This window comes from Manis pentadactyla, chromosome 18 (assembly GCF_030020395.1).
Source record: "Manis pentadactyla isolate mManPen7 chromosome 18, mManPen7.hap1, whole genome shotgun sequence".
Taxonomy (NCBI): Eukaryota; Metazoa; Chordata; class Mammalia; order Pholidota; family Manidae; genus Manis; species Manis pentadactyla.
In genome coordinates this window covers 9,480,205-9,505,876 of record NC_080036.1, presented here as the reverse complement: position 1 = coordinate 9,505,876, position 25,672 = coordinate 9,480,205, and positions in this window count along the sequence as shown.

Below are 25,672 nucleotides of genomic sequence, written 5' to 3'. Positions count from 1 at the left end.
TAAATCAGATTTTTTGTTGTTGATATTGAGTTGTATGGGTTCTTTGTATATACTGGATGTTCACCCCTTATTGAATATACTGTTTGTAAATATCTTCTCCCATTTGGTAGGTTGCCTTTTTGTTGTGTTGATGGCATCCTTTGCTATGCAAAACTTTTTAAATTTGATATAGTTCCATTTGTTTATTTTTACTTTTGTTGTCCTTGCCTGAGAAAGGTACAAAAAAAATGTATCACTATGGCCAGTTTCAAAGAGCTTACTGCCTATTTTTCTTCCAGGGATTTTTATGGTTTGACGTTTTACATTAAAGTCTTTAATCTATTTTCAGTTTATTTTTACATATAGTATAAGAAAGTGGTCCAGCTTCATTTTTTTGCATGTAGCTGTCTGGTTTTCCTAGCATCATTTTTTGAAGATACTGACTTTTTCCCAATGTATAGTCTTGCCTTATTAGTCATAGATTAACTTGCCATACAAGCATGAATTTGTTTCTGGGCTCAGTATTCTGTTCCATTAATTATGTGTCTCTGTTGTGTGAGTACCATGCTGTTTTAATTACTACAGATTTGAAGTGTTGTTTGAAAATCTGGAAGCATGATACATCCGTTTTGTTCTTTCTTAAGATTGCTTTGGCTATTTGGGATCTTTTGAGGTTCCATAGAAATTTTCGGATTCTGTGTTCTAATTCTGTTAAAAATGTCATTAGTATTTTGGTGGAGACTGCACTGAATCTGTAGATTGTCCTAATAGTATGGATCATCTTAACAATATTAAGTTTTCCAATCTATGAGCATGCTGTAGATTTACATTTATTTGTGTCTTCTTCAATTTCTTTCATCAGTGTCTTATAGTTTCAGAGTACAGGTCTTTCAGTTCTTTGGTTAAATTAATTATAAGTTGTTTTTTTTTTTGCATTTGTAAATGGGACTGTTTTCTTAACTTCTCTTTCTCATACTTGCTTATGAGTATATGGAAATGCAATAGGTTTCTGTATACTGATTTTGTTTCCTGCAATTTTATTGAATTTATCTATTAGTTCTAATATTTTTTAGTGATCTTCAAGGTTTTCTATATAAAGCGTTATGTCATTGCTAAATAGCAACAATTTTACTTCTCCATCTCCAATTTGGATGCCTTTTATATTGCTTTCTCCCAGCATGTCTGTGAGTCATTAGGGACATCATAATCAAATCCATAATGAGATATCAGTTTATACCTACTAGAATGGCTATTGTCTATTTAAAAAATGGAAAACAACAAGTATTAGTAAAGATGTGGAGAAAATTGGAACCCTGTGCATTGCTAGTGGGAATGTAAAATGGTAGTGCAGCCACTATGGAAAATGATTTGGTGTTTCCTATGAAAGTTAAACAAAGTATTACCAAAATACCCATCAATCCCACTACTGGATATATACCCAGAAGAACTGAAAGCAGGGACTCAAATAGATATTTTATGTCATTGTTCACTGCAGCATCATTTGCAATAACCAAACTAGTAACAATCTAAGTACCCACCAACAGATAAATGGATAAACAAAATCCAGTATATCCATACAACAGAATTCAGCAATCAAAATAAATGAAGTTTAGACAAATACCACAACATAGATGAAACTTGAAAACACCATGCTAAGTGAAATAAGTCCAACAGAGAAGGCCAAATATTGTATGAGATTCCACTTATATAAGATCTCTAGAATGGGTAAATTCATAAGAGACAGTAGAATCGAGGTTATCAGGGGCTGGATGAGAGAAATATGGAGAGTTAGTGCTTAATGGTTACAGAGTTTCTGTTCATGATGATGAAAGTTTGGGTAATAGATTGTACTTAACACTACTGAATTCCACACTTAAAAATAGCTAAAATGCTAAACATCATGTTATTTATATTCTAACCACAGTAAATAAATTAAATAATCATAGCTTTAGCAAATAGAGACAAGACAGTTCTACTTATTGTACAAACTTTATTCCTTTTAATGCTTGCCCTATTTCAAAACCAAGCACTGTAACACAATATTGAAAAGAAATAATGATAGCAAGAATCCATTCCTTTATCTCCATCCCGTGGGTGGGTAAGTGTTGATAGCCTGGCATAAAGTATGATGTCAGATTTTTTATAGGTACTCTATATCCTGATTATGAAGTTTCCATCTATTCCTAGTTTGCTTATGCTTTGTCACAAATGGGTGCTAACTTCTTTTCAAGTGCCCTTACCGTATCTTTATAATTGGTCTTAGGGTTCTTTTCCATTTTTCCTTAATGCAGCAAATTATAGCAATGGAAATCTAAATGTTCTGAATGTTGAACAAATCTGATATTCCTGGGAATCACCCCACTTGGTCATGATGTATTATCCACTTGAAATGTTACTAGTTTCAATATCCTATTATTTTGTTAACTAATTCTGTGTTTATGTTCATGAAGGATCTTTAAAGTTTTAATTTTCATAATGTCTTTTTCATCCTTTGGGGCAAGGTTACTCTGGACTCATAAAATAAGATAGGAAATATTCCTTCACCTGTATTTTCTGAAAATACTTGTATATAATTAACATTATTTCTTCTCTTAATGTTTGATAGAATTCACTAGTGAAAGTCTCTGAGCCTGGAGTGTGCTTAGTGAGGAGATTTTGATGACTTCAAATTCTTTAATAGTACAGAGCTATTCATATTCTCTCTGACATCTGGTATTCGTTCTGTTAAGTTGTATTTATAAAGCAAGTTGCCTGTTTCATCTAAGTTTTCAAATATGTTGCCATAAAATTGTTTATAATATTTACTTATTATATTTTATGTCGCTATGATCTCTTTTATTCCTGATATTGGTGATTTGTATTTCTATTTTTCATTATCTGTCTACCTAGGGATCAATCAATTTGTTTTTGTTTTAAGTAAATCAGTTTTGGGTTTTTTTCTTTTCTCTGTTACTCATTTCCTAATTCATAGAGTTTGTGCTTCTCTCTTTTTTTATTTTCTACCTGTTTAGGTTTATTGCACTCTTTTTCTTCCAGGTTCCCAAGGTGGAACCCAGGATCATTATTTTCATACCTTTCTTCTTTTCCAATAAAAGTGTTTAAAGTTGTAAATTTCCCTGTAAACTCTGATTTAGAATATCAACAGACTTTGACATGTTGTATTTTAATTACCACTCAGTTTAAAGTACTGTGTGATGTAAATTATTTTATAATTTATTTGGACCTTTCTTAAATATGTTATTGTTACCAATTTCTGATTTAATTTCACTGTAATCAGAGAAGTTATTGTGTATGGTTTCAATTCTCTAACTTGATCAAAACTATTTGGTGAATGCACCATGTGCATTTGGGGAGAAAGTATATCCTATTGGATAAGGGTTCAGTGTTTTTATAAATAACAAATCAATCAAGGGAGTTGACTGTGTTGTTCATAACCATATTTTTATTGATGTATTGGTCTATTGATTCTATAAGTTGCTTAAAGAATGTGGTAGAATCTCTACTATGAATTTGGGTTGGTGAATTTCTCCTTTCATGTTTATCAGTTTTTCTTTATGGATTTTAAAACTGTGAATAAGTGAAAGCACATTTATATTTGTTATATTTACTTGACAAATTGACCTCTGTATCAGTATAAAATGTCCCTATCTTTCCTTGATAATACTCCTTATCTCAGGGTCTATTTGATCTGATTTTATATAGCCATGCTTAATTTCATATGCTTTTTGTTTGCTTGATACAGCTTTTGTCTACCTATTAAAATACAAAATAATGGGTGGGTTGGAAGCAAATAGAATTATGATAGGAATGGTTTTGGGGTAAATAGTACTGAATCAAAAGATAACCTTTACTGAGAATAAGTGGGAACCGTTATTGCAGAAATAATGCAGAACAAGAGATGCAAAACTGGAGGCTTCTAGGAAGGAGGGAGGAAATTAATTCAAAAGAAGTGGTAAAGAGCAACAAGGACACTTATGCCCCTATGGCCCAGGGATCACAGACATATGGAGGACAATCAGCCTCCATTTGATTGGCACTATGTCCCTCTGTGACAAAGACCAGCAAGGACAAAGGGTAGAATGAACCCGCCGTCTATGCCCAGAAGTCAGATGTGACTCATGTGATCACACAGATTTGAGGGGATCCTCTTGGCTTCTGCTGAGAAGGGAGGGAATGGTGGAGACCCCAATCTTACCTCTTTCAGCATTTAGCTCTGTCTGCCATGCTTTCTTGTAGGGTTATTTGTTCAGTTTTTGTGTTTCTCATTAGTTTGAGAAGTTCCTTAAAAGAAGGCATTATTTCTATGTTTGCTCATGACCATATTCTTCTCCCGAGCTCAGTGTCACACAAAGGAGACACGCAATACTGGCTGGAAATACATCGGATGAGCACTGAAATCTACTTGGAAGTGATTTGGCAATTTGGATCCACTGTATTCGGTGTTATGATTGGACCTATACTTTTACTTCTGAAAATCTATCCTAAAAAATGCTAAATTCTTTAATATCGCTAGAACATCATTTAAAAATGCATATAACCATTTAAAATCCTCCCAAAGGCAAGATGATTTAATAAATTATGCCATAGGCACAAAATAGACTATGATGTAGTTAGGAAAATTTTGTTTAACATTCATAGTCATGTGTAATTTCCTTATAATGCTGTTTAAAAAATAATTTTGTAATGCTAAGCTAATAAAATATAAAATTACAAGAAAGTAGAATGTACATGTAAAAGTAATAGGAAATATTAGCAGACTATTTGAATGTGTGATTCAAAAAAACTATGAAAATTTTCATTTTCTTTATTAAACTCCACACATTTACTATTTCTTCATCCCTTACTTTATTTCATAATCAGAAAGGATAACCTTGGATGAAGAAGGGATGTGGAGAATCACTATTCTGGGAAACATAAACAGAACTTTTATCTCCTTTTCATGTCCAGAATTCCCTGTTAGCCCCCAAGCAGAAGCATCAACATTTACTCCCTTGATGGCTCTTTTTTCAAAGTAGCTATTATAACACATTTAGGCATAGGGTTATCAGAAAAAGCACTTTATGAGTGTTTAGAGATCTGTAATCTCACTTTGTTAATCTTTCCTTTTCTCAATTTCTTTGTTGCCTCATCTTTTCCTTCAATCTTCCACTGACTTCTGTTTCATTGACCTCGCAGATCCCCACCCTGCAGCAAAGTCAAAGCCGGATGATAGATGCCACCATCCAAGCACATGCTGTGCTGGGCCAGCCTAGATAATGCAAAGGGGAGACCAGAGCCCACAAGGTTCTCAGACATCAGAAAGTCTCTCGACGGAGTCAGGAAGGGATGTCAGACAGACTGTGGGCTTGTTCTCTGCCCCAGCCTCCACTAAGTGACTGGCTGAGCCCCTTCCTGCTCAGCCTTTCTGAGGCATCGGTGCTCTGCCGGGAACACTTTATATCCAGGTAAGTAGTCACGTAGTAATGACGAGGATATTGCACAGTTCTGGAGGTAATGCCTTCAAGTAAACAAAAATCAATCACTGCTGGTATCAGTGCCCTCGCCTGAACTGGCAGCTCTGAGCAAGAGGGATTCTCAGTTCCTGGACCTCATTTCCTCCTCCCTCAATGATTCAGGTCCATCCCCCGTCACTACGAAGCTGCCCCTGACCCCCCGTGCTCCTTGCTCTCACATTCTTTCCCACATCTTTGGTGCACCGCACACTCCCCTTTCCTGCGGTGGTGAGCAGCGTGACACGTGACGCTGGCTTCCCCAGGTGGACAGGAAAGGCTGCTTTTGCCCACAAAGGCACCCTAGGAATGTACTGAGAAGTTCATACTTCAGTCTCTTTAGCCAAATGTCCGTCCCTTCAGCCTAAAGGCCTGCTCCTTCCCACTACTGCCTTTAACAGAAGAGGCTGTCTGACCATTCTGCTTGGGCCTGAGTCTGTCACACCTGCTCTGGCTGCACAGAATGCAGGGTTCCTTTACTGCCTCCATAGTGGTTTCCATAGCTCTGCCCTTTATTTTTATAAGCTCACTGGAACTAAATAAACAGGTATCCCATGACTCTGTACCCTCCCTCATCACGCAAGCTGCCACGTGCCCGAGATCTCTCACCTGCCCCAGGCTGGCCCTCCTCCAGCACCTTACAGCACACACGGGTCACCAACATTGCCTTTTCCCCACCCAAAGAGGTCCCCACCTCATTTCTCACATATGCAAACAATCCAATTCTGGAATTCCATTTTCAGAGTCTGTTTCTGGGACCACTCACGGTCCCGATCACTGTGGGAGTCAGAGTCCTGATGAGGAATAGGAGGGACTCTCAAAGTGCCCGAGCGCAGTCAGTTAGGTAGGGGAACAACTCACAGAGGCTCAGGCAGGGTTAATGGGCCAACAGTGGATGGTAAGGCTGAGGGATGCCCACAGATACCAACTCAGAAACAATGACCGTGTTGGTGTGGAGGGACAAAAAGAGAGGATCTGGTTGCCAGAGCCAGTGGGAGCTGGAGCCCTGAGAAGGCTGTCTGGCAGGAGCTGTGCGCATAGACGAATGCAGTCAGTGCCAGCCCCCATCAGGCAGGATCAGATCAGGTCAGCCTGACATCTCTGTCTGCCAAACCTGTTTCCTGCTGGTGTTCCCAGTTGACTGAACCCAAGCTAAATCCAGAAGGCAAGGAAGCCCAATGATGCAGCCTGACTGTCAGCCAGCCAGTGCACACAGCAGGGCACAGAGGGCAGAGAATGGATCTAATGGGGCAGACAGAATAATCTGCACCTGTGTACAGAGAAAGACTGAAAAGTACTTAGGGATTCTCATGACCATGGCTAAAATTGAATGCACATCCCTCTGGTCTACATTTCATGGGTCACAACCTAATCACATTCCTTCTCAAGGGCAGCTCTGAAATCCAGTCTCACATGCCTGAACGCAAAGACTCCAGTGAAAGAGTAGCCAGTCTTTGCTACAATCATTTATACATTCTCTACTCCAGAGCTTAAGTGCAAGAGAAAGGGGAGAAGAGGTGAGGGTTAAAGGGGGAACTCTCCCTGGAGATCACAAGGCAGGCAAAAGGCAGGTGGGCCATCCCTTCCCTCCTTGTTGCCACGATGAAGACATGCTCACCGGACCAACCAGAGCAACATGCAATCGAGCTTTTTGGGAGTCTTTAAATATTGACAAAGAAAATCTACACACCACATGCAAAGTCAAATGTATTTTCAATGAGAGATCCTATAAATACAAAAAAAAGATAGTCAGATCCCTAGAGGATAATCAGAAAAGCAGCAACAATCCTGAGAATCCCCAGAAGAGGTTTTCAAGGCTGGTGTGAGGACGAGACCTCTTGTCTCCTATCACCAGCTTCAGCATCACCCCGTGGAAGAGCTGAAGACAGCTGGAAGCAGGGACACACAGCTCCATCCACAGGACATCTGGCTTCACTGCAGGCTCCTTATATTTCACATTACAGGCCAACCTTATGTTTTATATTACAGTATAGAAAGAACTCTGTGGAATCTGATGTGAGAATTAGAATGTCAGCTGCATGTCAAAATGTAAGTGATTCAATGCCAGATCTTTTAATGTCAAGTGTAATCACACACATATGCCTGAAGACATCCCCCAAAGGAAATGGAAATAGCATTTGTGACAATCCTGACTGAGGCAAGAAAATCTAATCAACAAAGGCATCTTGAGTTTAAGAGAGTGAAACTTGAGCAAGGCTACTTGCTTCTGTAAAAATGTCAGTCCCAGGGAAATTGATGGGATGAACCTCTGGTTTTCTCCAAAGGTTTCCCCAGCTTACAGTAGTTGGAGGGGTGCTTCTGAAAGCAGGATACAGTCCACCTGTGCCTTGTGAGCATGCGAGGAGGCTCAGCAGGATGAGGTGGGAGCAGGCATAGGGCGTAAGCCAAGACCCAAGGATGGTATATTTTTAGTCATTCTCTGCTGATCTTCCTATGCGAAGAGATGACGCTTTGCCCCTATCAGAAAAACATTGAATAGAAATAGACATAGCTGTACCTGTGTTCTACAAAGATGCTTAAAGACATCTAAGGTCCATGTCTGGTTCCACAGAAGACGAGTGGCAAGGTCTGAGGATCACTGAAAACAGAAGAGGCGAGCGGCGATTCACAGCCAAGGAGAAGCCACCAGGTGAGCAGGAACAGGGTGAGCGCTGGGGGAGGAGGGCAGAGGAGTGACGGAGGAAGTCTGTCAGAGAGTCTGAGGGACAAGGCCAGTACAAGGAGAAGAGCAGTCTTCCCCAACAAAGGCAAGTGGGAGGTGTGGGTCTGGGGTGCGGTGGCTGCTGGCTGCTGCTGGGGCATGTAGGGCAGCTGACACCCACTCATACATGAGCAGTCGATGTATACATTTTCATCAGGGATGACAGATGGAGTTCAATATATGTTTATAGTAGAGGAGAAATGTCTATGGTTGGTGATAGAAAACAAGGTGTCTAGAAAGCTTTGAGATAAGATATGCAGGTTTTAAGAACCTGTCGTGTTCTAATGCTGAATATCTGAGCAATGCACCAAGTCTAGAGTGACACGCTATGCTGCATAGATGGCAGTTTCCAATTGTTCCTTTCTTTTCATGAGCTGGACAGGTGTCCCACTGAATAGCTGACTGTACCCACACGTTCATGAATGGAGCACCTAGACCTGTGTCTGGTTCCCCTATAGGGCCACCTCTAAGAAGCTGAACTGTTCATCTCCCTTTAGGGAAACAAGTTTAAAGAGCACATATCAAACTTCCTGAGAACATCCTAGGCACTCTCAGATAGGTGCACTGAACCCCTCTCCCACTGACTTTGCAAAATCTTTCAACAATGTAGGCAGTGTCTTGAGGGTTGTTACTGAAGACTGGAACAGTTCAAAAAATATTCCCCCACCCCTGCCGAGGATCAAGGAGTTTAAGTGGTTTCACTCAGAACCTCAATATAACCACTGTTGTGAATTGCATATGCTCACATACTTTCAGCAGCTGGCACTGAATTGACAAGCAACTCCCTGGGGACAGTGTGGCTAGTTGGTCACATACAAGTTGAGTCAGAAGGCCCCACATGGGCTGTTTCTGTAAAGAGGAGCTGATTTATAAATAAAAGAAATGAACCTCACAATCAACATTCATGTCCAGAATTTGAAACTTGAATTTTTTTAAGTGGCCCAGCAAAGTAATTTTCAGAAGATGAAAACTCGTTTCAGATGTAAGGACAATATTGCCTTTGAAAGTAATAAAAGCACATGAACTATTGGCCACTCCATGTGAATTTACTGTTGTCATCCGTTGCAAAGCAGAGCAGTGAGGAATTCAAAGGAACAAGGTGACCTTAAACTGGTGCGCACATTAAGGGTTTGCATAATTTGAAATCTAGGAAAGTGTTGTGAGGTGTACCTGGACAAACGACCCACATTTGACGCTGCCACTGTACATGTTCAGTTGGTCATGGGAAGGAGTGTCTTAGGGCACAGCCTCGGCGTGTAAATGACAAATCACCTCCTGTCAGCCTGTCTCCGCTCTGTCTCACCAACTGGCCTGCTGCACCAGACCAGTCTTCTCTAATCTAGAAGCAGCACGACGCCTCAAATGACAGGGCAGCCTGTGTTTTGTAACACACAGCCTCGTCCACTCAGGATTAAGCTCTCTAAATAAAACTGTATGAGGGGAGCTATGAACAATGTCTTACAGAAAAGTTTTGTTTTGCTTTGTCTTATTTCTGTGCTGGCCTTGAGCACCCCTTTGCTTTTTGGCAACTGTACTCCGATTTTCTCTTGGAAAAGAAATGCTCCCACACTCCAGCCCAGGTACCCAAGCCTGTAGATGGAACTAGTTCACGGTGGTCATGTGACCCAGCAGAGCCAATGGGTGCAAAGACAAGTATTCCACAAGGAATTCTGTACCACACTTCTATCAAAGTGGCCAACACACAAAAGAGTGACCACACCAACAGCTGGTGAGGAAGGAGCAGGCTCATTCCCACACTGCAGATGGAAATGTGAAATGTTACAGCCTCTGGAAGGCAGATTTTCTTTAAAAAGTGAATATTCAGTGATCTTGAAGGATTGCCACTTGGTGCATTTTAGCAGAAGGAAAAGTTAATTCAGAAGCTCTATAGCAGAGGTACCCTTTCGCTGCTTTTGTTATATAAATTATTTCAGTAAACTTTGGCATTCCAGTTGGTCAGATTATGGACCTTTGTTTCAATTTAATTTTCTTTTTCTCCAGAGAGCCTTGAATCAGTATTGTCAATGCTAGGAGCCTCCCCCTCAGCAAAGGTTACCTTGTCGGGTTTAAGGATCTTGGGTTTGTGCTTGGCTTCCATCTATGACAGGGTGGGGCCATGGTCACCAGGCTCACCCTTTTCTGGGCCAGTGAGCAGCAGCACTGAACAAAGCACAGACACAGTGACCAGGGGATTTACAACTGGGGGAGCAGGTGAGTACCAAAGCCTCCCCCACCCCACTTGTTATCACTGCCTGGGTCACGGACTGCCATGGGCATGGAGCCAGACTCCCCTGAGGATCAGGAGAGCGTGGGCAGTAGCGGTGAGCGAGCAGGAGCCCAGGGGAAGGCGAGGGCACCACTCTTGCCTAAACAATGACTGTTGGGCCATGGGTGCATGCCCAGCTCCTTGCAGGGCAGCAGCCTCCTTCCCCAGCATGCCCCACCAAGGGCCATCCCTGGTCCTGTCCCCAGGATGCACAGTCACAAACCACGGCCGTAGGGCTGCCTCGAGCAGGCAGTGGTGGCCGCCAGAGAAATGCAGTGACCTGAGAGCGCAGCTCAACCCTTGGAAGTGGGGCTGGGGTGATAACCAGTTAGGGTTTTTGCTGTCTTCACAGGTGGGCAGAGACCCCTTGCCACACACAGGCTGAATCTGAGGGTCACACGGGTAGAGCGATGGATGGCTCTCATCTAGGGCATTTGGGAGTAGTAAGAGGTGACGTCTGGGACAGAGACAGTGCAGGGCCATGCAAGCCAAACTACAAGCCCACTAGCAACTGGCGTGTCCACCCAGGTGGCCTTCGCTGCACCACGGAGCTAGGTAATGGCCAAGGAGAAGTTAGAGCTGACAGAGCGCCCTCCGTGGTGTTGGGCCATCCTGTTGATTATGCCAGTGGTTCTGATGAGCTCCTCTTCACCCAACGGGGGAGAGTGGGATTCCCACCCTGGGTTATGGGGACGCCAAACACATGATACCTGACAGGACAGTGAGACTGGCATCAGCTTCTGTCACAGGTGCTCACAGCTCTGCGGAGAAGGACACCGCACACCATGCAGGGACACACAGGACCAGCACTCAGGAACAGAGGGAGTCACCGGGACTGCGGGAGGCAGGCTTTGGGAGGTGACCCTCGTTCCCACTCAAGGACCTGATCGGTTTGTTTGAATGACTCTGTTGTCTGGCAGGGAACTGGGGAGGGCCTGCACCTGGTCCCTGCGATAAAGAGCACTGTTTCAGCAGGAGACCTTATCCACGGGAGCCAAGTGGGGTGGAGACTTTCAGCTCAGCCATTCCAGGCTTTCCCAGCATTGCCAGATGTCAAGGCAGCACATAGTGCTGATTTTAGGCCTCGCCATGCTTATGGCTTCCAGGTGTAATTATAGTTTTAGCCTCATTCATAAAGGAATTTGGAGTCATTTTTACTGAGTTCTATTTGAAGCTCTGTGGAATTTAGGAAAAAGCCAGTCTTTCAAGCTCTTGCTATAATGCATAAAACCAATATCCTTGCAGAATGTCCGTATTTCATCAGCATATCATCTAACAGGAATAATTAGCCTCTGATTCACTGTACAGCACAAGCACTAGGGGTCAGTGGAGCAGTCATTAAGCAGACATTCAGCCCATTTCGTTGCCCTTGCTTGGAGAGCAGAGGGCCAAAGCCATTAGGCCCATCTTTCTGCTGGAGGCCTCGGGGAGGATCTCCAACCCAATGACCAGGACCTAACCTATTATACAGCCTTCCCCCCAGCTCTGCCCACTTCCCAGTGAAGGATAGAAGCTTGTAGCCCAGATGGTAGGACAACAGTGATTACAGAGGGCAACAGAGTGGCCCAGAGCAAGCGAGCAAAATAATGTTCTTATCAAGCATGGAATTTTTAATATTTCTCGAAGATAAGCTTCTTCCCCTTAGAACAAAGAAGACAACACCGACCACCTGGTGCATGCATCATGCCCACTTTTCCACTCTTAAACCAGAGTGCAAATCACACAGAGCGTTCTCCTCCCTGGTTCAGGGAGTGCCAAGCCCCCACCTGTAATGTTCTTAGGTCTAAACTCATACCCTTTTTATTCTGTTGTGCAAAAGTGGAGCATTAATCAGTCAGGTAAAAGAGAGTCCCTCTGCTGCTTTTAATGTCAATTTCCCTTAAAGCAAAATATGGGCCTTTGTGGAATGACAATTAAAGATAAGGGTAAGGAAAACCTGGCTCCCAGAAGCCAGCACTCTGCTTTCAGCAAATGATCAAAAGAAGGAAATTCGATATTTCTTTCCCAGTGGCAACCACAGAAGATTCTATTAAAAGATCTTGGGAAGGATTATTACCATACAGGTGGAGGAGCTACTAGGTGCCATGAGAATGGAGAACAAGCTAGCGGGCTAACAGTGCAGAAAGGCAGTCTGACCCTGCAGCACGTGCCCCAGGGGCTCACCAAGAGTCTCCTGATGCCCTTGAGAGGAGCAGCTCTGAGACGCCTCAAGGAAAGACTTAACCTGGGGGAGATGCTTTTCTGACAGCTCATATTTACAATAGTCTTTTAAATTACAGTGTATAAAATGAAGGTTGTATGCACATGCATTTCCATTATAAAGGCAGCAAAAGACCAGCTTGGAAGCACATGATGTAATCTGCCTGTCTCTTATAAAACAGTTCTTAATTTACACATTTCTTACCCATTGCAATCTGTCATTTATGTAACTCATAGCTTCTTCATACCAAGAAGCCTGCCTGTGGCATCACGGACTAGACAGACGTCCTGGCCATCTGGCCCAGGTTGAGAAATGCTATCAGCTGGTTGTCAACCTCAAGCAGCCGTCCTGAAGTTCCCTTCTTCCTGACTCCCTTCTTTTTTTCTACAAGGACTAGTTGAGAACCTGCTACATGTCCTAGGGGGTACTGTCACAGTAGGAGCTGCATTCCTGTGCACAAGCTGTTACAGGGTCATGCATGTACTCACAAGAACCCCAAACAGGAGCTGGGCTGGCCAAGGGGAACCTGGGAGGGTCAACCAGGAGTCCTGACATGTGGCCTCACATAGGGTGGTCTCAGCAGAGTGTCCAGTGCACTGCCAGACATGAGTAAAGAAGTGCCCACTGTGAGTGGGAAGGCTTCCATGTCACCTCCTCACAGGGCATGCACATGGAATCATGTCCTAAGGGGTTTGACCTTCGTGGAGTGTGCTAAGCATGGGGACTTCTACGGTGAGCTGAGCAGCACCACCCCTGCCCAGAGACTGGCCACCATTTATCAAGGGCACTGATGTAATAACTCACTCCCTTGCCTGGAAGTTCAGCAAGGTGTCACTGCAGGGGGCTCAGACCTCCAGGCATGAGCAATGAAGAAAACAATCAGGTAGAAGAGGCCTGAGCTTCAGTAAGTTCAAAGGCCCTGTGATGGGATGCATGGGACAAGACAAAACCAGGTTTAAACAACTGTGAACCTGCAGCACAGACTAGAGATGGAGCTGATGTGAGCATGAGTGATGACTGGCAGGATGGGCGGCACAGCCTGGTGAGCCACCCTTCGCAGGTGAAGCAATGGGAGACCATGGAAGGCTCATAACAAGAAGGGGGAGGGGAGCATATGAACTCGGATGTTCGCAATACCTGGCGGTGGTGTGCTCAGCAGTTGGAGGTGTGGAGGAGAGCGCTCCGGGCTGGGCAGCCAAAAGGGCATTGCAGGAGACCCCTCAGGAATGCTGTCCCTACATCTCTACCAGGAGGAACCCCTGCGTGCGTGGAGAAGAGGTGGTCTGGACCCGGTGTGGGGAAGCAGCTCCGTGACTGGCTGCCGCACCATCCGGGGGGCCAGTGCTGAGCAGGGCATGGAGGAGGGGGACGAAGAGATGGGAGATGAGGGCGGAAGACAGCGAGCAGGAAGGAGAAGGACGGAGGGCGGAGGCTGTGCGTGGGAAGACCACAGTCTCTGTGCAGGTGGTTTGCACTTAGATGCCCACAGGCCGTCACCTGTGCAGGGGTGGGATGGGCACGCGGTGAGTGAATTGGTCTAGGGAGCAAGGCTGGAAGGGAGGAGGACCCAGAGAGGACTCGCCTGGAAGGCTACACCCCTTCAAGGAAGAAGACAGGAAGTACCAGCCAGAGACAGGGAAGGCTGGTGAGCATTGTGTCAAGCAAGTGGAGGGAAGAGAGTATTTCCTAAACAGAAGAGAAGAGAGCAGTGACCCGTTATGCAGGGTGGTTGTGATTGTACAAATAAAATAAAGCTTTAAAAACGCCCTGTGTGTGTACCGATGCCCACCGCAGCCAGAGGGAGGGAGCACCCATGTCCTTCCATAGGTGAGGGGATAAATCTTTACTATTATTCAGCCTTAAGAAAGGAAGGGAATCTGACACATGCCACAGCATGGATGAACCTTGAGGACATCGTGCTGAGTGAAATGAGCTGGTCACAGAAGGACACACACTGGATGGTTCCACTTCTGTGCAGCACTTAGACTCATCAGACTCATAGAGACAGAAAGTAAGTGGTGGGTGTGAGGGGTTGGGGAAGGAGAGAACAGAAAGTGTTTAACGGGGACAAAGTGTCAATCGGGGAAGATGAAAAAATTCTAGGGAGGAGAGCGGTGATGTTGCACAATGACGTGAATGCATTTAATGCCACTGAACTGTACACCTCAATATAGTTAAATGCTCAATTTTATGTTATGTGTAGTTTATCACAATAAAAAACTAAAGATAAAACGTCCTTTGGACTTGCAAACAAGGAGGACACTGGTGACCATTGTGAGAGCTGATCTGACAAAGGGGTCATATCAAAACCTGCCTGGAAGCGGACTTTTGGGAGCTGGTGTCACTGATACCAGCAATTCTTTGGAGACCTCTTTCCCTGGGGTGGCCATGGGCAGCTGGCCAAGGGCGGTGCGGACTGTGAGTGGGGTTTGCCTCGTCAGACAGGCTTGAGCCCATGGCAGCATCCAGGGACAGGATCCCTGCGGGGCTGGGAGGCAGGCCCAGGGAGGGGTGGACGGGGGATGCTCACAGGCAGGCCGGAGGGGGGCTGCCTGTAGCAGGAAGAGAAGGCGGTTCCAATCCAAGGTCCTACCTCCCTGAAGCTTGTCAACTGCTTAGAGCCAGGAAGTGAGAGGAGGGACAGGGTGCCGGAGGACGGAAGAGGGTGCAGGGCAGCTGAGCTCTGGCTCTGGAGACCAGACAGAGGGTAGAGGTGGGGAAAATGGTGCAGCAGGCCGCAGAGAGGACTTATGTCACATTTGCGACCCCAGAACCACCCTGGCATGGGGGCTTGCCTGCTCCTCCTCCTCCGGCAGGCCAGGCTGCTCAGGCCAGGTACAGGGAGCACACCTTTGGGGCTGAACCTCGCCAGATGGGTGTCCTTGTTTCTTACAGACAAATGAGAAAGGGATTCATTTATCCTAGTGCCTTCAAACAAGGACTTGTGAACTGGCTCCTATTCCCATGAGTTTAAATGGTACAGATGGTCTCAAATACATTTTTCATCTTTTGGAACAGTACAAATGTATGTTTTATATCTTTTGAAATGTATGGTATCCATAGCTGTCAGGGTCTTAGGCACTGGCTGCTTCAGACCCAGTTCCTCCTTTGTCTTGGGGTTGGCCGTGGCCGAGGCAGGGCTGGGCTCAGTTCCCTGACCCCTCATTCTGGGTTGGTAGGAAGGATACCATCTTGTCCGCAGTGCTTTTGCATCATTTGGTGATTGAAACATCCTCATTTCTTTCCTGTTGCAAGACAAGAGGTGAAAATATCCACAGAAGTTGGTTAAGAAAGTAAAAGGCAGCTTATTTCTAAAACTAACCAAAGATGTTACCAGCACTGGGTCCATATCATCCTTACATTATGCATATACAAAGCTGTCTTCATGCAATTGACCATCTCCAAAATTTGCTGGGTATGAGGAACTTGTGAGTGGACAGAGCACTAGAGCTTTCTTGAGCCACTTCAGCCCTAGTTCCTTTGAACTCAGAGTAAGCCATTGATCTGGCACTTGGAGTATATCCTGGTCTTTATGATTGGTCAGCTGTCCACTGTATGTAATGTCCAGGAGGTAAACTGAAGTCTGAGATTGGCTAGAGTTGGATAGGTAAAGACAGGGCTCTGAAGAAAAATGTTCTGAATTCAACTCCTGGGTCCATCATAACTAGTCCAGTGACACTGGACCATTCATGCCAATTCTCTGGCCCTGGTTCCCTCACAGGTAGCTTGAGAACACACCGGTACCCACCACACAGTCCGGGGATGGGCAAATGCCAACATACTTAACTAGGGTCCTGGCAGACTCAATGAATGTCAGCTGCTCCTCACAAGCTCAGGTCTGCTGTGTGTGCCCACATTGCCTGGAACAAAGGGTGTCTTCTAGCTATTTGTGACAATGGTTATACCATTCTCTGATTTGGGAGGGAAAGGGAGATTTCTTCACCTTTCTCAAATGCCTGTGGTTTTAGGACATTTTTCCTGAGCTCTGGAATGAGTCTGCTACATTCAGTGTGATCAGGGTGAAAATGACAGCCATGCTCTCCTGGGCCGTGAAGACCCGCATGCTGTGGCCCAGCTTGCCCTGAGCCTGCACCCAGCTGGGTTTTCCTGAAATAGGAAGAAGACACCAATATTGAGAATATTCATAGCTTTAAGTTTTAGTCTCTAAACCTTTATTGAAAGAACTGAACTCTTTATGGACTGTCAAATGTAAACCTGTATGTTTTGGAGAAGTGTTTTCTGTTTCCGTGAGATGTATCATGCTTGTCTGTTGTTCCCAAGCCCAGAGGGCATGAGGTCACTTCAATCTTCAGCTTTTACTGAATGCTATTAAAAAAATGTTACTTTTCCCCAAAATTATTCTGTAAATTTAATGCTATACTAATAAAAATTCTAATTGGATTTCTTGAGAAACTGAAAACACACCAGAATTATGTAGGATAATAAATCTCCATGCAAAGCCAAGTAAACTTGGAAAATACAATTGCAAAGAATATAAGTAAAATATTATGATGTTAATTTTTCAATATTGAACCATTTCTGTTTTGAATTCCAGGTATTTATCAATCTGTACATTTTTTTCAAAGCTTTCCTGTCAGGTTCAAAAAGAAACCTTTTGCATAATAATATTAATGCCGGGAAGCATTTCAGATCCTCCTGAGGAGCAGGTTTATTTGTCTTAGAAAAGGAGCTTTGTAGCTTTGAGCCCAGTAGACAAGTGGAATAAAAACATAACGTTACTATTTTAAACGTGAAAAAACAGACAGCAACCCCTCCCACACACTACGTTCAATTTTGAAATGCCATACAATTGATCCTTATGAGGTGTTTTATTACATTGGTGAAGAATTTCACAAAAGACCTCTAGAGACTATTTTTCAGAGCCAGAGTTCTGAAATCAGTTCTGGATAAAAGCCCTACAGCCTAAGACCATACCTCTCTCCTGAGAGAATCAACATGAAAATAACAAAAAGAACCCCATATATTTCTTTTTCTCCAAACAGAAATTTTTTAAAAATGCATATACAAAATGGATGCCCCTAGTGTGCGTGTGCAGAGGAATGGATATCACTCCTCTTGTTATTCATTTGCATTGCATCCCTCCAATTACACACCAAGGGGAACCAGCAGAGTTGGCAGCAGAGGGAGCCAGAGGGAGGAGGGCACAGGGACTCACCCAGCACCTGCTCAGCCCTCTCCCCTGTTAGTCTGAGCCACTCAGGAAAGAATTAATCCACCAGTTACAGGCATTCCTTGGGAACTTTGTGTGCCCCACACCTTAAGGGAAACAAATAAATGTCAAACTTAGTTCCTGGTCTAGGGAGCTGGACCTTAAAAATAAAGTGACACTTGCCACACCTGGTGAAAGATGGTGTCTGCCTTATCACATTGACTCTGATCTAGGGAGGGCCTAAGAGCATCCTCATGGTTCCAGATCTGACTGAGCATCAGAAACACTAGAATCACCTTTTTAAAAATACTGATTTCTAAGACCCAGCCCAGAGACACAGAATCCCACAGAGTATGTATGATGGGGCTTTGTGGTCTTGTAACATACAAAAACATCTAGGTCTCAATAAAAACCACTCATCATACCTAAAACCAGGAAGATATCACACCAAATGTCAAAAGGCAATCAATTAGTGCCAACACCAAGATGACAGAGATGGTAGAATTATCTGACAAATGAAAAAGGAAGGCAGAGCCATAAATATGCTTCAACAAATAATCACAAACATGTTTGAAACAAATGAAAAAAATAGCCTCAGCAGAGAAAGAAAAGTTATAAAGAGGAACTAAATAAAAATTTTATATCTGAAAAACACAGTAATCAAAATAAATAGTTTTTTCAACAACAGAAGGGAGTGGGCAGAGGAAAGAATCTGTCAATCTGAAGACAGAACAATAGAACTACCCAAATGAACAACACAGAGAAAATAGAAGCAAAATGAACAGAGCATCAGGAAGCTACAGAAGTGACCACAGGAGATCTAAGGTGTCATTGGAATCCTTCGGTACTGTCTTTCAGGGTGAGAACTGTGGTCCCCACGTGGTATCCATGGGTACTGTGTATATAGGGTTGAGTTCATTTCTTGCTGGCAGAGGAGGAATGTCCTGGCTTCCCAGATGAGGAGCCTCATTGGAGTCTCTGAGGGTGGAAGTCCAAGCCGCTCACAATGCCTTTGTTGGTGGGGTTGCAGTAGAACTATAGCTGTTCTGTGGTGTTTGACAGGAGTAGCACATTTATTGTCCAAACATTTTCTGTCTTGTTAGGCTGCCCTTTTCTTGGTCTTCAGGCTAGAGAAAGCAGGCTTTTCTTGGGGCTTTTTAGTCAGTGTTCATTGGTGTTTCTGGGTCCCCAGCTTCTCCAGGATCTAGTCTGGGATATATGAGATAAAAAGGAGACCCAGAGACCTCAGTCTTTTTGGGTTCCAAGGTCCCTGGCTGCTCTGTCCTCTTCTCTTGACGTTTCAGAGGTAACAGCAGGAATATGGAAAAGAACCTCTACTCCATTTTCTTGGAGGTAGAACTTAAAATATTTTTTCCATCCCCACTGAGATTCTTCATTCTCCACCAGGAAAACTTTATGGTTTCACTTATGTCAGAAACACAATAGGTCATTTTACCTAATTCTGAACACAAATATATCTTCTTCTAATAAAGAAATCAATTTAAAAATGTTATTAAGGTATCACTGATATACACTCTTATGAAGGTTTCACATGAAAAACATTGTGGTTATTACATCCACCAATATTATCGAGTCCCCCCCATGCCCCATTGTACTCACTGTCCATCAGTGTCGTAAGATGCCACACAGTCACTACTTGTCTTCTCTGTAGACACTGTCTCCCCTGTGAACCCTACCCCACACCATGTGTACTAATCATAATACCCCTCAGTCCCCTTCTCCCTCCCTCCCCACACCTCCCCTTTGGTAACTGCTAGTTCATTCTTGGAGTCCATGAGTCTGCTGCTTTTTTGTTCCTTCAGTTTTGCTTCACTGTTATACTCCACAAATGAGGGAAATCATTTGGCACTTGTCTTTCTCCATCTGGCTTATTTCACTGAGGATAATATCCTCCAGCTCCATCCATGTTGTTGCAAATGGTAGATTTGTTTTCTTCTTATGGCTGAATAATACTCCATTGTGTATATGTACCACATCTTCCTTATCCATTCATCCCATTCATCCCATTCATCTACTGATGGACACTTACGTTGCTTCTATATCTTGGCTATTGTAAATAGTGCTGCAATAAACATGCATATCTCTTTTTGAATCTGAGATCTTGTTTCCTTTGGGTAAATTAGGAGTGAAATTCCTGGGTCAAATGGCATTTCTATTTTTAGTTTTTTGAGGAACCTCCATATTGCTTGCAACAATGGTTGAACTAATTTACATTCCCACCAGCAGTGTAGGAGGGTTCCCCTTTATCCATACCCTCAACAGCATTTTTTGTTCCTTGTCTTTTCTGTGTTAGCCATCCTAACCAGTGTGAGGTGATATCTCATTCTGTTTTTAATTTGTATTGCCCTGATAATTAATGATGAGGAGCATTTTTTCATGTGCCTGTTGGCCATCTGTATTTCTTCTTTGGAGAAGTTTCTGTTCATATCCTCTGTCCATTTTTTAACTGGGTTATTGCTTTTTGGGTGTTGAGGCATGTGAGTTCTTTATATATTTTGGATGTTAACCGCTTGTCAGATATGCCATTTATGAATATATTTTCCCATACTGGAGGATGTCTTTGTTCATACTGTAGGATGGCTTTTTGCTTGCTGTACAGAATCTTTGTAGTTTGACATAGTCCAATTTGTTTATTTTTGCTTTTGTTTCCCTTGCCTGAAGAGATGTGTTCAGAAAAACGTTGCTCATGTTTATATTCAAGAGAATTTTGCCTATGTTTTCTTCTAAAAATTTTATGGTATCATGACTTAAACTCAGTTCTTTGATCCATCTCAAGTTTACGTTTGTGAATGGAGTAAGACAATAAGCCAATTCATTCTCTTACATGTAGCTGTCCAGTTTTGCCAACTCAAATGTTGAAGAGGCTGTCGTTTCCACATTGTATGTCCATGGCTCCTTTATTGTATATTAATTGGCCGTATATGCTGGGGTTTGTATCTGGGCTCTCTATTCTGTCCCATTGATCTATAGGTCTTTTCTTGTGCCAGTAAAAAATTGTCTAGATTACTGTGGGTTTGTAGTAGAGCTTGAGGTTGGGGAACAAATTCCCTCCAGCTATTCTTCCTTCTCAGGATTACTTTTGATATTCAGGGTCTTTCATGATTCTGTATGAATTTTAGAACTATTTACTCTATTTTGTTGAAGGATGCTGTTAGTATTTAGTAGGGATTGCATTGAATCTGTACATTGCTTTAGGCAGGATGACCATTTTGACAATATTAATTGTTCCTATCCATGAGTAAGGGATGTATTTCCACATATTGGTGTCCTCTTTAATTTCTCTTAAGAGTGTCTTGTGGTTTTCAGGGTATAGTTCTTTCACTTCCTTGGTTAGGGTTATTCCTAGATATTTTATTCTTTTTTATGTAATTGTGAATGGAATTGTTTTCCTGATTTCTCTTTCTGCTAGTTCATCATTAGTGTATAGGAATGCAACAGAGTTCTGTGTACTGATTTTGTATCCTGGAACTTTGCTGAATTCACATATTAGTTCTAGTAGTTTTGGAGTGGATTCTTTAGGGTTTTTTATGTACAATATCATGTCATCTGCAAACAGAGACAATTTGACTTCTTCCTTACCAAATGCAAATGCCTTTCATTTCTTTGTGTTGTCTGATTGCCATGGATAGGACCCCCAGTACTATGTTGAATAAAAGCAGGGAGAGTGGGCATCCTTGTCTTGTTCCTGATCTTAGAGGAAAAGCTTTCAGCCTCTCACTGTTAAGTATGATATTGGCTGTGGGTTTGTCATATATGGCCTTAATTATGTTGAGGTACTTGCTCTCTATACCCATTTTGTTGAGAGTTTTTATCATGAATGAATGTTGAATTTTGTCGAATGCTTCTCCAACATCTATGGAGATGATAATGTGGTTTTTGTCTTTCTTTTTATTGATGTGGTGCATAATATTGATGGATTTTCGAATACTGCACCATCTTTGCCTCTCTCGAATAAATCCTACTTGATCATGATGGATGATCTTTTTGATGTATTTTTGAATTTGGTTTGCTAATATTTTGTTGAGTATTTTTGCATCTATGTTCATCAGTGATATTGGGTGTAATTTTCTCTTTTTGTAGTGTCTTTGCCTGGCTTTTGTATTAGAGTGATGCTGGCCTCATAGAATGAGTTTGCAAGTATTCCCTCCTCTTCTACTTTTCAGAAAACTTAAAGGAGGATGGGTATTAGGTCTTCACTAAACGTTTGATAAAATTCAGCAGTTAAGCCATCTGGTGTGGGAGTTTTGTTCTTAGGTAGTTTTTTGATTACCGATTCAATTTCATTGCTGGTAGTTGGTCTGTTGAGATTTTCTGTTTCTTCCTGGTTGAATCTTGGAAGGTTGTATTTTTCTAGAAAGTTATCCATTTCTTCTAGTTTATCCAATTTGTTAGCATACAATTTTTTATAGTATTCTCTAATAATTGTTTGTATTTCTATAGTGTCCACAGTGATTTTTCCTTTCACATTTCTGATTCTGTTTATATGTATAGATTCTCTTTTTTTCTTGATAAGTCTAGCTATGGGTTTATATATTTTGTTAATTTTCTCAAGGAATCAACTCCTGCTTTGATTCTTTCTACTGTTTTTTCTTCTTCATTTTATTTATTTCTGCTCTGATCTTTATTATGTCCTTCCATCTACTGACTTTGGACCTCATTTGTTCCTTTTCTAGTTTCATTAATTGTGAATTTAGACTGTTCATTTGGGACTGTTCTTTCCTGATGTAGGCCTGTATTGCAATATACTTCCCTCCTATCACAGCCTTTGCTGCATCCTTCAGATTTTGCAGTGTTGAGTTATTATTGTCATTTGTGTCCATATATTGCTTGATGTGTTTTTATTTGGTCATTGATCCATTGATTATTTAGGAGCATGTTATTAAGCCTCCATGTGTTTGTGGGCTTTTTTGTTTCATTTGCATAATTTATTTCTACATTCATACCTTTGTGGTCTGAGAGGTTGATTGATATAATTTCAATCCTTCTGAATTTGCTGAGGCTCTTTTTATGGCCTAGTGTATGATCTATTCTTGAAAATGTTCCATGTGCACTTGAGAAGAATGTGTATCCTGTTGCTTTTGGGTGTAGAGTTCTATAGATGTCTTTTAGGTCCATCTATTCTAATGTGTTGTTCAGTGCCTCTGTCTCCTTACTTATTTTCTGTCTTGTTGATCTGTCCTTTGGAGTGAATGGTGTGTTGAATTCTCCTAAAATGAATGCATTGCATTCTAGTTCCCCCTTTAATTCTATTTTTGTTTCCCATATATAGGTGCTCTTATATTGGGTGCATAGATATTTATAATGGTTATATCCTCTTCTTGGACTGACCACTTTATCATTATGTAATGTCCTTCTTTGTCTCTTGTCATGTTCTTTGTTTTGGAGTCTTTTTTGTCTGATGTAAGTACTGCAACTCCTGCTTTTTTCTCCCTACTACTTGCATGAAATATCTTTTCCATCCCTTCAGTTTTAGTCTGTGTATGTCTTTGAGTTTGAAGTGTAGGCAGCATATAGATGGGTCCTTTTTTTATCCATTCAGTGACTCTATGTCTTTTGATTGGTGCATTCAGACCTTTTACATTTAGGGTGATTATAGATAGGTGTGTACTTATTGCCATTGCAGGCTTTAGATTCATGGTTACCAAAGGTTCAAGGGTAACTTCCTTACTGTCTAACAGTCCAATTTAACTCACTTAATATGTTATTACAAACACAATCTTAAGGTTCTTTTTTTTCCTTCTTTTTCTTCCTCCTCCACTCTTTATATGTTAGGTGTCATATTCTGTACTCTTTGTGTATCCCTTGATTGACTTTGTGGGTAGCTGATTTAATTTTGCATTTGGTTAGTGTTTAGTTGGTCTACTTCCTTTGATATGGTTTTATTTTCTCTGGTGACAGCTGTTTAGTTCTAGGCACACTGGCATTTAGAGCAGTCCCTTTAAAATACACTGTAGAGATGGTTTGTGAAAGATAAATTCTGTCAGATTTTTCTTATCTGGAAATTGTTTAATCCCTCCTCCAAATTTAAGTGATAATCTTGTAGGTAGCATGTTCTTGGTTAGAGGCCCTTCTGTTTCATTGCATTGAATATGTCATGCCACTCCATTCTGTCCTGTAAGGTTTTCTGTTGAGAAGTCGGATGATATCCTGATGGATTTTCTTTTGTATGTGATCTTTTTTCTCTCTCTGGCTGCTTTCAATAGTCTGTCCTTATTTTTGATCTTTGCCATATTAATAATTATATATCTTGGTGCTGTCTTCCTTGGGTCCCTTGTTTTGGGAGATCTGTTCACCTCCATGGCCTGAGAGACTATTTCCTTCCCCAGATTGGGGAAGTTTTCAGCAATTACCTTCTCAAAAACACTTTCTATCCCCTTTTCTCTCTCTTCTTCTTCTGGTATCCCTATAACATGAATACTGTTTTGTTTGTATTGGTCACACAGTTGTTTCAATATTCTTTCATTCCTAAAGATCCTTTTTTCTCTCTGTGCCTCAGCTTCTTTGTATTCCTGTTCTCTAACTTTTATTTAATTTACCATCTCCGCTACTTCATCTAATCTGCTTTTAAATCCCTCCATTGTATATTTCATTTCGGATACTGTATTTTTCAGTATTTGTATCTCATTCTTGAATTTCTCCCTGAGGTCTTTAATATTTTTCTGTAACTCCATGAGCATGCTTATGATTTTTATTTTCAAATCTCTTTCAGGAAGACTGGTAAGTTCAGTTTCACTTTATCTTTTTCTGGTGTTTGTGGGATTTTGGTTTGAACCAGGTTCCTTTGATATTTCATATTTGTAGGTGGTGCTCTCTAGTGCCCAGTCACTCCACTCTCTGGAGCTGCTCAGCCCCTAGAGCAACAGTGGGTCTTGCAGGAAAGCTTCCCTAGTGCTTGCCTGGAGGAAAGAGATCTTTCCTGCTTCCTAGCTGCAGTGCCTGCCTCCACTGCCTGGGCCAAGTGTGACAAACACACAGGGAGGAGCCTCTATTCTATGCACTTGTGTCTCCTACAGGCAGGGCTGCTGTCTGGCTGGCCTGGTGCAATGGTGGGGGCAGCCAGTTTCCAAGCCAGTGCCAGCTGGGAGGAAGGAGCAGCAGGCTGCATATCATTGTGGGGGAGCCTCATAGCTGCATTGCCAGCTAAGGGGGTGGAGCACCTGAAGCTCCCGAATGTTCCCAACCTGCTGGACTGAGTGTGACAGGACAATTTTGTCTGCCTGTCTTTTCTGCTGAGCAGCAAGCTCTGTGCAATCTTTGCCCCTTTAGCTGCCCTCTTGCTGTTATGAAGTCTCTCAGAGTGCCCGCCTTTCTTTTCTTCCGGAGTGGTTGGTTGTGGGTACCTGTTCTTCACAAGTGTTTAGAGTCTCAGTCTCTCCAGATATTCTGCCTATCTTAGTTTTGCAACCCCACTAATCTCCAGAGCACCATGTAATATATGTTAATACTCCCAGAGCAGATCTCAAGCGCTGGGTGTTCAGCAATATTAGGTCTCCATCCTTTCCCTGTTTCATTTCTCTTCCTCCTGCTAGTGAGCTGAGGTGGGGGAAAGGCTTGGGTCCCAGCCCCTGTCTTTGGTACCTTACCTTTTTCTTGAGGTCTACTCTGTTCCCCAGGTGTAGGCAGTCTGACACAGCCTTATTTCCTATTGCTCTTTCAAGATTAGTTGTATTTGCTATATTTTCAAAGTATATGTGGTTTGGGGAGGAGGTTTCTTTCTCACATCTCTTGCCACCATCTTTAATCCTCAAGGAAGTCAATTTGTATATTATGTACACCTTCTTTGAAATACTGTCCTTAGGGGACACTGTCCTTCAGGGGAAGCTGA